Here is a 15940-nt window from a genome sequence, read left to right as displayed (position 1 = left end):
TAAGTATATTATATTTATATTATATAAGTATAATATATATAATAATTATATATATTTATATACATAATATATATAATTTATACATACATATAATATATTAATATATGTTTATATATACTTTCATGATATATATAAAAGTATAATATATACTACACTATGTAATTATGTATTATACAATAGATAATTATATATTACACAATATAATATATATGATATATATTAGTATAGTATAATATATAATTATAATTATATAATTGTAATATATAGTATATTATGTATTGCACTACATAATTATATAATATATATTATATATAATGTATATATACTCTATAGTATTTATAATTATATAGTATATATAACTAATAGTATAATACATAACAATATACAGTATAGTTTGTGCTATATATATACATGCTATACAGTATATAACATATTGTTATATACATTCTACTATATTATATATAATATAGTAGAACATATTGTATATAATATAAAATTATCTATTATATAATATAGAGTAATATATGATATATGATATATATCATATTATATATTGCATATACAATATATATTATGTAATGCACAGTATAAAGCTATATATATTATATATAACAATATAATCTATAATATATAATTTTATATTTTACATTATATATAATATATGTAATTATGCATATGTAATTATAATTATCTATAATTATATATTTTATATAATATATGTAATTATACATTATATCTAATTATATATTATATATCATATAGTGGAAAATAAAACAATATTCTACTATATTATATATATTGATATCTTATATAAAAATTATGTTTATATAAAATTTATATTGTGCATATATTTACACACTATATAAATTATATACATATAAAATATACATATAAAATATATATCACCATATATATTGTGATCACTTTGAATAATAAATAAAAATAATTCATGCTAATATTATTGATGTAATATTTTCTAAACACCAATTAGAATAAAAAACGAAAACATTTTTCTGCTTACAAAGTGCTGTTTTTTAAGTTGATTTCCCCTCTCTTATGCTTATCATATGCCAGGCGCAACACATTGAAAGGAGATAATATCTAGAAATGATTATTTGTGCTATAAAATCAATCAATACATAGTTTCTTAAAATGGAAATATCCCCTAGTGCATTTCTAAATGTTTCTATTTTATTAATGTGTATAAATGATGTACACACACAGTACTCTTGAGTACGGTTGTGAAAAGTAAGAAGCCCTGGTGCATATATAGTGTCTGTAACTGGGCATCTCTCCATGCATCAGCTGTAGTATATGCATTTTAAAACATGCCATTAGAAAGTAGGTTTGCTGTGGAAGGGTTAAACTGCTGTGCCGAGATACCAAATGCTTACTAGTAATCGCTTCTGTTTCATACACGTTGTTTCATACTGATAAAAGAAATTACAAGTCATGTTTCCAGATGTTAAGAGTCGGGAATGAAAGGTTAGAGATAGAAAGAAGCTTGAATCAGTTAGCAAAATGTGTTTTAGCTTTATGTAATTCTGTTTGATTAAAAGAAAAATTAGATAGTAAACATCTTTAAAAGATGCTGCATAAACCCCCAACATGTTATAATGTTACAAAAATTTAAAGATGAACTTAAAATATCCATTTGATTTTTAAAAAATGTAGCATACCATAGCTTCAGAAGACACGTTGATTTTTAAGAATATATAGATGTGTGTAAAAGTTTAATCTTTTCTCTAGTTATTGTTAATATCGGAAGACAAACTGCACAACTGCTGCAGGATTCCAACAGCAGGGACTTGTCAGTGCTGGATAAAGATTGCATGGCACGTGCCAGCTCAAACATGGACATTTCCTCTTTCTGTTTTCCTGTTTCCAAAGGCCAGCCAATCAGAAATAAAAACTCTCAAACCTGGCACATTGGATTCAGAATCTCAATACAAATGATTATGCTTTCATTCCAATGCCTCTGCAGGTGACAGAAAGTAAGCTGCCTTCTCTCCAGGATAGGACTGTAGTCAATATGTTCACAAGTGCTTTTGTTTTGTAAAAAAAAAATAAAATGTATTTATCAATGCAGGGCACTGTAGAAAAACTGATAGTTACTCTTAAATCAGTGCTTATTAAGTTTCAAATCATGGTCAGAGAGTAAAGAGGCATGTGGATGCTGCCTGTGGCTCCTTTTGTGTATTCCATACAGTAAATCTAACTAAATTAGAGATCTTTTCCACTTTCACGTATCTCTCAAATATGACCTATGTTTAAAGCTTTACACTTTTTGATTTAAAATCACTAAGTGCTAATTTCAAGGGGAAAATCTCTAAGCTATCAATGATTGTTTTCTGTGTATACACTTCATACTTTTTAATATTTTGGTATTTATGAAATAGGCAGAGATAATTAATTATGTATTAATTTTCTATTGCTGCATAACATATTATCACTAACTTAGCAGCTTAAAATAATATTCTTGTATTAGCTTGCAGTACTTTAAGTCTGAAATACAGCACAATTGGGCTGGGTTTTCTTTTCTGGGTACCACAAGTCTATCCTTATTTGTTCATTGGCCTGAATACTCATCTAAAAACTCTGGGAGAAAGTTCTCCTCCAAGTTTGTTTGGGTTGTTGGTAGAATCCAATTCCTTGCAGTTGCATAACTGAGGTGCTCATTTTTTTCTTTTTCTGGCTAGTGGCTCGAGATCATTTCCAACAACTAAAGGACATGCTCAGATCCTTTCCCCGTGGCCTCGTCCATCTTCAAGCCAGCAATGCATGTCAGATCCTTTTCATATTTCAAATCTCTGACTCCCTTTTGCTTCTAACTGGAGGAGAGCCCCTGCTCTCAGAGGGCTCATGTGACTAGGCTAAATCCATCTGGATAATCTTCCTATGATAAGGTTGACTGATTAGTGACCTTAATTACCTCTGCAAAATCCTGATTGCCACATAACATAATGGAATCATGGGAATAGCAAAGGGGTTGCAAATCATGAAAGCCAGCTTAGAATTCGGCCTCCCACACTGGTTACCATCACCTGTTAATATTTCAAACTGTTTTACAAGTCTATAGACTCTGGAAAACTGATAATAATGCAGGTGATTCTTATCCATAGAATGCAAGTGTTGCCCTCCAGAAAAACCATTTTTGCATTTCTTTGTAAACTAATTTCAGTATTCTTCACTGGCTATGTAAATATGGTTGTTTAATTCCTCCTTTGAATTAATTGTTTCATCTTACTGTTTCCCCACTAAATTATAAATTCAAATGATGTGCTTTCATTATATATTTTACATGAATTATGATTTTCTATTTTAAAAATACTGTCTTTTGACAATATTTATTATATGTTAAACACTCTAGTAGTCTTTTAGCACACAAAGATACAAGCTTAGGTAGGGTCATGTGAAAGTTGTTCTTCTGAGAGCTGAAAGTTTCCTAGAAATAAAGGGTATAATTGAGCAGAAAAGATGTTACTGTTTCATACTGCTGAAAGAAATCATAGATGATACAAACAAATGGAAAAACATTCCATGGTCATGGATTGGAAGAATCAAGATTGTTAAAATGATCATATTGGTCAAAGCAATCTATAGATTCCACACTATTCCTATCAAACTACCAACGTCATTTTTCACAGAATTAGAAAAAACTATTTTGAAATTCATATGAAACCAGAAAAAAACCCTGAATAGCCAAGCAATCCTAAGCGTGCACACACACACACACACACACACACACAGGCGCATACACACACGAAACAAAAAACGAAAAACAAAAATAAAACAAAGCTAGAGACACAGTACATGACTTTAAACTGTTATATAAGCTTACAGTAATCAAAACAGTATGGCACTACTACAAAAACAGACACAGAGACTGGATAGAACAGAATAGAGAACCCAGAAATAAAGCTGCACACTTAAAACAATCTGATCTTCAACAAAATCAACAAAAGTAAACAATGAGGAAAGGATTCTCTATTTAATAAGTGATGCTGGAATAACTGGCTAACCAGATGCAGAAGGTTGAAACTGAACCCCTACTTCTCATTATAGGAAAAAATTAACTGAAGATAGATTAAATGTTTAAATATAAAACCTCAAACTATAAGATTCATAGAAGAAAACCTAGTAAACACCGTTCTGGACATTGGCCTCAGGAAACAATTTGTGAGTAAGTCCTCAAAAACAGATGCAATGCACAACAAAAACAGAAATTGACAAGTGGGACATTTAATTAGACCAAAAAGCTTCTACACAGAAAAAATGCTATCAAGACAGTTTACAGAATGAGAGATAATTTTCATAAACTATATATCTGAAAAAAGTCTAATAATCAGAATAAGCTGCTTAACCAATTCAACAAGTGAAAACCAAATAATACCATTAAAAAGGGGGCAAAAGACATGAACAGACACTTCTCAAAAGAAGGCATCCAAGCATCCAACAAAAAAGTGAAAAAATGCTCAGCATCACTAATTATCAAAGAAATGCATATCAAGTCAGAATGGCTATTATTAAAAAGTCAAAAACAACAGACATTGGTGAGCCTTCAGAGAAAAGCATGTAAGTGTATAACACCTTATACACTGTTGGTGGGAATGTCAATGAATTTAGTCCCTGTGGAAAGCAGTTTGGAGATTTCTCCAAAAACTTAAAATAGAACTACTATTCAACCCAATAATCTCATTACTAGGTGTATATCCAAAAGAAAATAAACATTCTACCAAGAAGATATGTGCACTTGTATGTTTATGTCAGTGCTGTTCACAATAGCAAAAACATGGCATCAATCTAGGTGTCCATTATTGGTGGACTGGATACAGGAAATGGACATACACACCATGGGATATTATGCATCCATACAAAAGAATAAAGTCATGACCTTTTGGCAACATGGATGTAGCTGGAGGCCATTATCCTAAGTGAATTAACACGGCAGCAGGAAAACAAATATCTTACCTTCTCACTCATATATGGGAGCTAAACATTAGGTACTCTGGACATGCAGATGGGAACACTGGAGACTGGGGACTCCTGTAGGGAATGGGGGAGATAGGGAACAATGGTTTCAAAACTATTGGTTACTATACTCACTACCTGGGTGATAGGATTGACCATTCCCCAAATCTCAGCATCATATAATATACCCATATAACCAACCTGCACATGTAACCTCTGATTCCAAAATAATAGTTGAAATTAGAAATAACAAAAAATAATAATAAAAGAAGATGTTACTGTTTCACGTGAAGTTTTATGCCAATAACTTATAGAGACGATGGAAAGACATGTGGGTCCCTATTTCGGCAGCTGATCGAGTTTTATTTTTGTAAGGGGAGAATATTGTGTACATGTATTTACTAATATTAACACAAGAGTTACCTTACACTTTTTCTAAATTAAGGAAAGCCATGAATGGGTGGGCTTACTTACTGAGAATCCGGAAAGGTGGAGGCCTTGACCTTGATGTGCTCAGGTCATTGAGCATATAAATGGAACCTGATGAAGCTGTCTTGTTAGAACTCAATCTGAAAATGTATAGCTATACGGTCCAGTGGCCGGTATTCAATCCTTACCATAAAATGTATAATTATGTTTCATTTGGTAATTAGGACATGAACACTGCCATTTACTCTCTACTCTATAATTAAGTAGTATCTTTAGAGTATCTTGATATAAATCAGATAGTTTGTATGTATGGACTACAATATAAAGCAGATATGATACTCATCTTCAAAACAATTTTTAAAAGAATGGGGCCGTAGTTCACTTACTTTCTTTTACAAAAAGTGGCGACAGTACATTATTATGTATCTTTGAAAGCTATCCACATCTATTAGGCAACTTATACTTGCCAGTTTTGGTAGGTTCAACATTGTGAACTCAGATTTTAGACCAATTACTTAGCTCAATTCTTTTCAAGATAGTATAGATTATGAGGAATTATAATACCAAAACACAGAAAACACAAAAAGTGAGTATTTGTCATGTTCAAAGACAGTATTTCAGTTTTGCTAAAAATAATATCTAATTAGGTGAGTGAGATTATTAGAAATTCTCTTTATACATAAAATGTATAACTGTGGAAGGAAGAAGAAGAAAAGATAGTTAAATCTGCTTTACCTTGTTTCTAACTTTATATTGTGTTGTTAGATACAGGCAGCAATACAATGAATGTTTTCTGGAAAATGTTTTTAAAAAAACAAATCTCTTAAATTAGAGAAAAGAAAAGTAGCGTATTCACTAAGAGTATCTTAGCTAAAAGCTTTGCGAACTTCAGAAGAAAAGTGTAAGACTATACTTCCTTCATTTTCCTGAGAAAAACAATTCTCAGGGGAAGCATCCCACTATGACTCATTTACAGTGTTGCATCTGTGAGAAAGATAGAAAAAGCTGACGTAGAAATCAGGATTTAATGAGTAAAATAAACTTATATTATAAGCTCATGTGATATTTTCTTTAGTATGACAAATGATTTGTCATTTCTAGGTTCAGTGAGTAACAAGTTCACCCTTCACCTCTCTCACCAGTCTGTTTTGTTAAAGGCATCTGGCCAAATAGGATCACGCCGTTACTTCAAAATTATGAAGTACAAAGTACTTCTTTTAGACTTTACAAGTAGGACACTTCTATTTAAGTAAATTGTATACCTTGTGTTTGTTTTATTTATGTTGCTATAACACGAACTCTTGAGATACTCTCACTTTTAAAAGTATAGTATAATGCATAATATATAAATGTATGTATTTATAAATGAGCCCAAGTAACAAATGAAGCCAATGAGCATATTCCAAAAAAAGCAATGGCCACCGGCTGGATTTCTTTTTTCTCAAATATGATCTAAAGCTGTGGTCAGATAGACTTGACATATAAATATTCCACCTTTCCAGGATCATTTTCCAATGTCTTTGAACAGTGGAGCTCTCTCACAGCCACATCGAGCTGCACTTTGAATTTCTTGCTTTGAAGCATTCCTGATTTTATTGCTGCTTAAAGGCAAAGTTTGGGTTTTATTTATTTTAAAAGCATTAGGGAAATATTTGCAGAATGACTGGATTTATAATAAAGGCTTCTAACAAACAGATCAGTTAATAACCAAGAGAACAGCACACTTACGGCTTCACTTAGAAAACTGATAGAATTGCTTACTTGATGACTCTTAAACATGAAATATTTTTGGAAGCTTTTAGAAAACTTTGGTGGTTTTTCACATAAGGACAATCAGGTTTAAAATACATGCCACTGTTCTGTTGGATCTCAACAAATACAACATTAGAAACTTGTTTAAATAGACATTTCCAAATGAAAGCCAAAAAGATATAGGCTGGAACGCTGTAGAGCCAAAATAAGCAATTAAAATGGGAAGAATTCGGCCTGTACACATGTGGCCCACATTATGACAAGCAATTGTTGGAACAGGTTTTTTAACTAAATTGATATGAGGGCTCAGCTCACTTGGAGAAGCTTTCCTTTGGCCAGCCCAGACTTCACATAACTTTTTAAGTCCTTCCTGGCCTCCAGAGCACCATTCAAGTTAGATATTTGGAAAGCCTTTCTTGACTAATTGAACTTACCTTGATTTTTTTCTCATCAATAAACTATCAGTATCATGCATTTATTATTTTTCTGTCCACCATCTCACATTAGTTTCAGGGTGTGGGCCTGTGTGTGTGCATGCACATGCATGTGTGTTTCCATGTACAGACACATCTTGTCTCCCATGCAAGAGTTTTCATTTCTCAATGCAGACAGCACGGCCCATGCCTTTGTATTTCCCATGGTGCCTTGTGTAGCACATGTTATTAAGCATGAAATGGTTCCACTGTAAACCTTCAGGCTCCTGAGGCCGAAGGGGATTTTAATGGGGTGCACAGGAAGTAGACTAGAGCCCATGTTTTTGCCTATTGGGGGATTCATTTTCAACTTGGACCTAAGCTGGAATTTATTCTCCCAGCCAAAAAGCAGCAGAATATACACCCCCCTCCTTGCAACGGCGACGGCTCTGGCAGAACACAGAAGCAGCAGACAAAGAGCACTCACAGAAGACAGAAAGTTGCTGGGCTGCTCCAATAGAGACAGAAGCCAGTCCCCGTATAATAAATACTAGCAGTAGCCATTTAGCCGACAGGAAGGAGTGAAACAGCCTGCATACTTAACTGGGTACAGTTTATGAAGACTGTATTAAAACCTGAAAAGCAATAGTAGACTAAGATTTTTCTACTATTAGTAATATAGAATTTCATACAAAGAAGTAATTATCTTTTTTTTTCTGAGATGGGGTCTCATTCAGTCACCCAGGCTGGAGTGCAGTGGCACAATCTCAGCTCACTGCAACCTCCACCTCCCAGGTTCAAGTGATTCTCTTGCCTCAGCTGCCCGAGTAGCTGGGACTACAGGAGTGTACCACCCTGCCCAGCTAATTTTTGTATTTTTAGTACAGACATAATTAACCCAGTATAGAAGACCTAGGGGTATAAAGAAGAGGATGTATGTGTTAAGTTGACAATAGATGAAAACTAATCTGTTAATCTGTTACAGAATTAGAAAATAATTCCAAACTCTACTCAGTGTCATCGCTGATATGTTACATATACTTATCCTCAAATACAGGTAAGCTGCAAAGCCGTTCTTATTTAATACTTTTTCTTATAGAAGCTTCAGTTAAAAAAACTCTCTGGGTATTAATAATGTTAAAAATCTGAGCCTAGTAATTTGTCAGCATGATTCTGGCCTTTGGTTTGAACTTACAAGGCAGCGTTCTTTATAGAAGCTTGTTTTAAAATAACTTATTGTTACAGAATAGAACATACTAACACTTGGCTGGCAAACATGATCATTCAGTAAATGCCAGTTGATTTGTTTAACAACTCCAAGTATCATAAAGAGAAGAGTTTCTTCCCTGGAGCTTATCTCTGAAATCAAACAGGATAAAGCTACCACCCAAGAATCTGTATGTATTTAAAAGAAAAAGGCAGGATGATGTTGGATGCTTGATAACCTTAGAATTCATAGCAAAGCAGCTGGCCGCTAGTAAGCCTGACAGGGTGACATTTGCCTTAGTCAGTTTACCTAGGGTCAGAGTTTGACCTCCCAGCCAAAATAATCGTGTTAGTCACCCAGAGTCTGTGAATGTCAGAGGCAAACTGCATTTTCTAAATGCATGAGAGGCTGGATAATGCCCACCTTATTAGTTTACTCTGTTATAGTTTAGGACTCTTAATCGCAAGTGAGAAAAATCCCAGTGTCAAGCTGGCTTAAACACAAAGGGAATTTATTGATTCACATGACCAATAAACTTTGGAAGTTTGGCTGCCTTGATGTTGAGGCTCAACCAATTACCTGGGTTAATTTTCCCCCACATACTGAATTCATTTGCAGACACGATCTCTTTCCTTAATGAAAACCCACTACTGCCGTTCCAGATTTCACATTTAGTGTGGAAGGAATAACCTCTTTTTCCCAGCTATTCTGGATCTTGTAATGGCTCCCATAGGGTCACGTACCCATACATGGACCGATCGCCAGGGCAGGGAGATGGGATGTGGGTGACACACAGCTAAGGCAAATGTCAACATGGTAAAAGTGAGCTGTTGTCACTAAGGAGGGTAAACAGAGGTCAAAGGGCTAGGATATGTCATCCTCTCACAGGAAAGGGTAAAAAGGACTTGGGGAAAACCATGCAATCTACCATCTTACTCACTGTTCAAGTACATTAAGGGAATTATATTGCCATGAAATATTTTACACTGCCTTATTTATGCCATTCACGTTAGCCAGTCCTGAAGCCGAAAGTGAGGTCACCCTACCTTGATAGTGTGGGCTGAGTGGAGAGAGAAATTACCCAACAAAGGAAATGCTATGTGTTGTTTTAAAGCAAGAAAGATGCTGGGGGTTTTGGAGAGAGATGGGGGGAAGAGCAATTCTATTATACAATGACAAATACAACTGAATAAGTTCTGCTCTTTAGCCTGACCAGCATATTTTTTCCCCTAAGCAAGCTAGAAGTGGAGATATAAATTGACAGAATGTTTTTGGTAGACAAAGAATTAGATTGAAGGAAATGTGTTATAAGATTGAAATATTTTGTAGCAGCAACCTGTGTATTTATCTTCACAACAATTATACATCTGTTGAGTGATCTGGGCATTAGCTTGCTGGGGCCTCATTGTAACCCTGTGTGTATCTTCCATACCAGTGGTATGATGACAATTACAGCTGGTTAGGCAAACTGAGTTTTAAATTTGAGACAGCCAGTTTCCAACAGAGATGACTTTTAAAACTCCAGTGTAACACCTGCATATTTGTATGCTAGACATCCGTGGACTGTGTAGACTGGCCCCTTTTCTAACATGGCACTCAAATACTGGTCTTTCTCTTCCATTTGCTTGAAAATACTCATAGTCAGGTGCATAACTTTCGGAAAATCACGTAACCTTTCTGGATCTCGGACTTATTCAGTGCAAATGAGGTAATGTAAATTCCAGGCATCCTTTGCTTATTCTCCATCACACTTTCTCATAAAGAGGGTCATTAAAGTGCCTCTCTTATTTTATGTATTCTATATATTCATATTGTACTTTTGCTGAGTTATCGCGTGGTATCACATACTAAGAGGAAAACAATGGGAGCCCAGGTTTGGGACCCTCCCTTTACTTTAACTTGTGAGTAGCTTTTCAAATTCTAAACGTGGGTGGCACAAATGATTAACTCTCCACAAACTGAATACCAAATATTCACTGAGTAAATGACTTCGTGGATTTAGCACAAGTAAACAATACAGGAAAATGCAGTACTGAGGGGGCGGGACTTGAGGTTCTCCTTCTGCTGAAGGGTTACTGTGATGTCCGAGCCAGTCTAATGCAGTGGTTCTTGAAGTGTGGTCCTGGAGCCAGCAGAATTAGCAGTACCAGGGAATTTGTGAGAAACACACATTTTGAGGCTTACCTTTGACCTAGCGAGTCAGAAACTCTGGGGCTGAGCCTAGCCAAGTCCTCTGGTGGATTCTGAAATGCACGATAGTTTGGAAACCACTGGCCTAAGGAGTGCTCTTACGTTTCTGATACTTTAAGCCCCTCTGGGTGGGAGCTCTGTTTCTGAATGGCTAATGCACATCAGCACCTTTTCCTTTCAACTAGCAGAATCCAGAGTTGTTTATAATCTCCATACGAAACAACACATCTCATACAGCCTAGTGTTATAAAACCTCAGCGAGGTCGCTGACAGGGATTAGTGTGAGAAATATTTCTATATCACCACATATTTGCTTTACAAATAAGTTTTAGCTAGTTGCCTCAGTATGCCACTTTGACCAACATTATATGATCTTGAAATAAAAAACCTTGTCTTATTTTAGGGTTCTACTTTGCCAAAAAATATTTATGGCTTTCCTAGCTTTGCCAGGATAGGAAAGCTGCAGGGGTTTGGTTTATAGCAAGCCAACTTGTGTAGGTCAAGAAGGCCTGTGGAAAAATCTGAACTGTGCCTCTTTCCCACACCAAATTCAGGCCATGGTCCAAGGACAGAGAAATAAACACTCAGGTGAAGAATTGTTCATTTCTTCTACAATATTTTAACTGTCTTTCCGAAGAAGGCTCAATTTGAGATGGGATGAATGTGATTAAAAATAAAGTTTTAGTGGGAACTGGTGAGTTTACATTTTAGATGGATAATAGTTTATTTCTAGCCAAGCTGAAATAGTCGAATCATTTTAGGGTAATAGCTCTTTAGGAATCTATAGTTTTTTAGTTACTTTAGTACAGAGATAAACTGAACCTACCAAATTACCATCCCTATTTAGATAAGTGTGTCTAAGTATAATTTGGGAATTTTTGTACATTTATTGAGAAAAATATCTATTTTTAGTCCATGTTATTTTTAAAATGAAAGGACAACTTCTACATCTGAACATTTTATGTTATGTTTTATTCTTCTTTGAAGTGTTTACAATTTGTGCAGTTAGATGTATGCTCTAAGTTTTTGCCTAGTTACTGTAATATTTTGCCCAATATCTTCCATCAGAAGAAGGTACTAACCCGGGGCAGGATATAAAAATATGATAATCTACTAATAATTAACATGGAAGTGGAAAAAGGGCCAAAGGATACCTTGTGAAGTTCATATTCACAGTCTGATTTTCCAAGGACACATTAGTCAGGGCATAGATGGATGCAGGGCCGCAATCACAGATAGATGGATGCGGGGCCACAGTCACGGATGGAGGGATGCGGGGCCGCAGTCACGGATGGAGGGAGGCGGGGCCGCAGTCACGGATGGAGGGAGGCGGGGCCGCAGTCACGGATGGAGGGAGGCGGGGCCGCAGTCACGGATGGAGGGATGCGGGGCCGCAGTCACGGATGGATGGATGCGGGGCCGCAGTCACGGATGGAGGGATGGGGGCCGCAGTCACGGATGGATGGATGCGGGGCCGCAGTCACGGATGGAGGGAGGCGGGGCCGCAGTCACGGATGGATGGATGCGGGGCCGCAGTCACGGATGGAGGGATGGGGGCCGCAGTCACGGATGGATGGATGCGGGGCCGCAGTCACGGATGGAGGGAGGCGGGGCCGCAGTCACGGATGGAGGGAGGCGGGGCCGCAGTCACGGATGGATGGATGCGGGGCCGCAGTCACGGATGGAGGGATGCGGGGCCGCAGTCACGGATGGAGGGATGCGGGGCCGCAGTCACGGATGGAGGGATGGGGGCCGCAGTCACGGATGGAGGGATGCGGGGCCGCAGTCACGGATGGAGGGATGCGGGGCCGCAGTCACGGTTGGAGGGATGGGGGCCGCAGTCACGGATGGAGGGATGCGGGGCCGCAGTCACGGTTGGAGGGATGGGGGCCGCAGTCACGGATGGAGGGATGCGGGGCCGCAGTCACGGATGGAGGGATGCGGGGCCGCAGTCACGGTTGGAGGGATGGGGGCCGCAGTCACGGATGGAGGGATGCGGGGCCGCAGTCACGGATGGATGGATGCGGGGCCGCAGTCACGGATGGAGGGATGCGGGGCCGCAGTCACGGATGGAGGGATGGGGGCCGCAGTCACGGATGGAGGGATGCGGGGCTGCCATCACAGAACACGAATCCAAACAGTGATAACTGTGAAGAACAAATTTCCTAACGACCGCCATAGCTGCTGGAGTATCTTATGGTATTGCTTTCTGTCTTCCTTCGTTATCTCTCCTGCTTATCATGTGGCTCTGCTTACAACTCTGTCTGTTGACACCCCCTGCATTACAGGATAGCCTCATCTTTATTTCAGTTCAATGGTACTTATGGTGAGATCAGAAGAAATGCATTCTCCATATTAGATTAAACTGTACAGACTTGTTTCTTTTTTTCCCATTTGACTTACTAGTTTAGACTCTTACAGCCTCCTTCCTTTTCCCCAAAAACTATGGTGTTGATTTCCTGATGGTTCTTCTTTTTTTTTGTTTTCTTTTGAAACAGAGTCCTGCTCCTTCGCCCAGGCTGGAGTGCAATGGCACGACCTTGGCTTATTGCAACCTCTGCCTCTGGGGTTCAAGCTATTTTTCTGCCCCAGCCTCCTGAGTAGCTGGGATTGCAGGCTCCTACTATCATGCCGGCTAATTTTTGTATTTTTGTAGAGATGGGGTTTCATCATGTTAGCCAGGCTTGGTCTTGAACTCCTGACCTCATGAGGGCTCTTCTAAAAGACAAATTGTGTGATGCATTTTGTTTCTTTCATCATCTCAAACTTCCAATGTGTCCAAGCCCAAATTCATAAATAATCTTATTGAGTATGAGTTCCTTTTCCAACTTACATAATGCCTGAGAGGTAGAGGTGATCCTTTTTGACTAAATGCTTTAAAAAGTTAAAAAACCAGCATATTCTGCTATTGCCATTCTCATGAAGTTGCTTATGACTTTCAAAAATATAATCCTGGCCAATTTGCCTAAATATAGCTAGAGATAACTAAATCTGTACTATATTTAGACCCTTCCACTACTGTGACTCTGAAAACATAAAAATAAAGGTTTTTGTTTAGAAAATGGCATTTTCAAATGCCATTTTCAACAGTCATTATCTAGGCTGGCCTCTCTGGGGCTCAGAGAAAGGCAAGCCTAAGTTATCTGTGGAAATGGAGGGGTCCCAGGGTTGTGCCACGGGAGCCTCTTACTTACCAATTGGTATGCAAAATGCCATGCCAGGGAGAAGCAAAGTGATTAATGTGCAGAAGCCTAAACAATCGAATCAACGTTTGAGACCGTAGATAAAATACGTTATTGAATGGAGCACATCAGTGAGGAAGGAGCCACTGGTTGGAGATTGTGATATGCAGGGTTATGCAGACTAGTGGGTCACGGAGAGGATCTAAAGCGTACAGGTACACAGGTGTATATGCACTGTTTTTCTGTACAAGACAAGGAGCACAGGTTTAGAAGTAAAAGCTTTTCCAGACTTACATAAGCACCGTTACGCTCTGTTTTGCATTATTTGGAGTCTGGGAGCTTCCTTGGACTTTATTTTGGGTGTTAGGGTGCTCTGCTCATTGAATGTGACTTTGATTAGCATTTAATCAACACTTTATGCCTTTATTTGAACCCTCTTTCTTTCATCTACTGCGTGCTTCTCTGTGTTGCCTTTGACCACGCTCTACCTCCCAACACACTTGATTGACTCTCTGGTAAATCTTACTAAATAATTTCTACCCTCTGCTAAGACACTCTTGGTGAAGGAACATCACTAACGCCCAAAGTTGTTAACATTTTCATTTTCGAATGACTTTGTTAGAAAAGTTCTTTTGTGCCTGGGTTACAAAATGTTTACAATATGATTGTGTATTCATTCATCTGTGGCTAAAGAAAGAGTCTGGACAGGGAGGCACAGGTGTTTGCAGAAAGGGTTGCAGGCAGTTACAGGGAAGGTGAGGGCTGGTTATGGGAGCACTACCATCATCTGCTGCAATCCGTCTGTTGGATCCTCCAGATTCATTCATGCCCTGCTTTAAGTTAATCTGCTCTGTTACTCATTCTACAAAGAGATACCCAGTCCCCACCCATTTCACACACACACACACGCACACGTGTACACACGTGCACACACACACACACACAGTTTCTAAGACAAAGACAAGATAATCAGTGGGATAAGCTACAAGTCTAGTTACTGCGGATGGCCTGAGGTTATAGTTGATATTCTCCATTTCCTCTTCTGCCCGCACTCTAGTCTCCTCACCTTAACTCTCAGCCAGCTCTCCTACTGGCCTAAGTCATTGGCCTAGTTGGGTAACACAAACCTAGATCCAGGAAAGTTCTGGACTCTAACTTGCCCTCTTCTTACCAGGCTGTCCCCTGGGATGGAAGCACCAATGGGTATGTATTAATCTGTTCTCACATTGCTTTGAAGCAATACTTGAGACTGCATAATTTATAAAGAAGACAGGTTTAACTGTCTTGTGGTTTTACAGCTTTTGCTTTTGGGGAGGCCTCGGGAATCTTCCAATCATGGTAGAAGGTACAGGATGAGTGAGGCGTCTCACATGAATGGTGCAGGAGAAACAGTGGGGAGGGAGTAATACACACTTTTAAGTAATCAGATCTCGTGAGAACGCTATCATGAGAACAGCACCAAGGAGATGGTGATAAATCATGTATGAAGGATCTGACCCCATGGTTTAATCACCTCCTACCAGGCCCCATCTCCAACACTGATGATTACAGTTTTACATGAGATTTGGGTGGGGACAGAGATCCAAACAACATTAGGGCAGCTTCATGGATTCTCTGAGTTTCAGTCCTATCTTTCCCCATCTTCATTATGTAGCAGCAACCCTATCTGCTCATGAAAATCATTCTAGTAGCTCCTTTACTTGCTAGTCTACTGGCGTGAGATGCCCAATATGTTTAGGCAACATCCAAAGTTTTAGGTATCGTGAAACACTGACTATGTTCGAGGTAGAAGATCT

This window comes from Callithrix jacchus, chromosome 9, assembly GCF_049354715.1.
Source record: "Callithrix jacchus isolate 240 chromosome 9, calJac240_pri, whole genome shotgun sequence".
NCBI lineage: Eukaryota > Metazoa > Chordata > Mammalia > Primates > Cebidae > Callithrix > Callithrix jacchus.
This window is presented reverse-complemented; position numbering follows the sequence as displayed.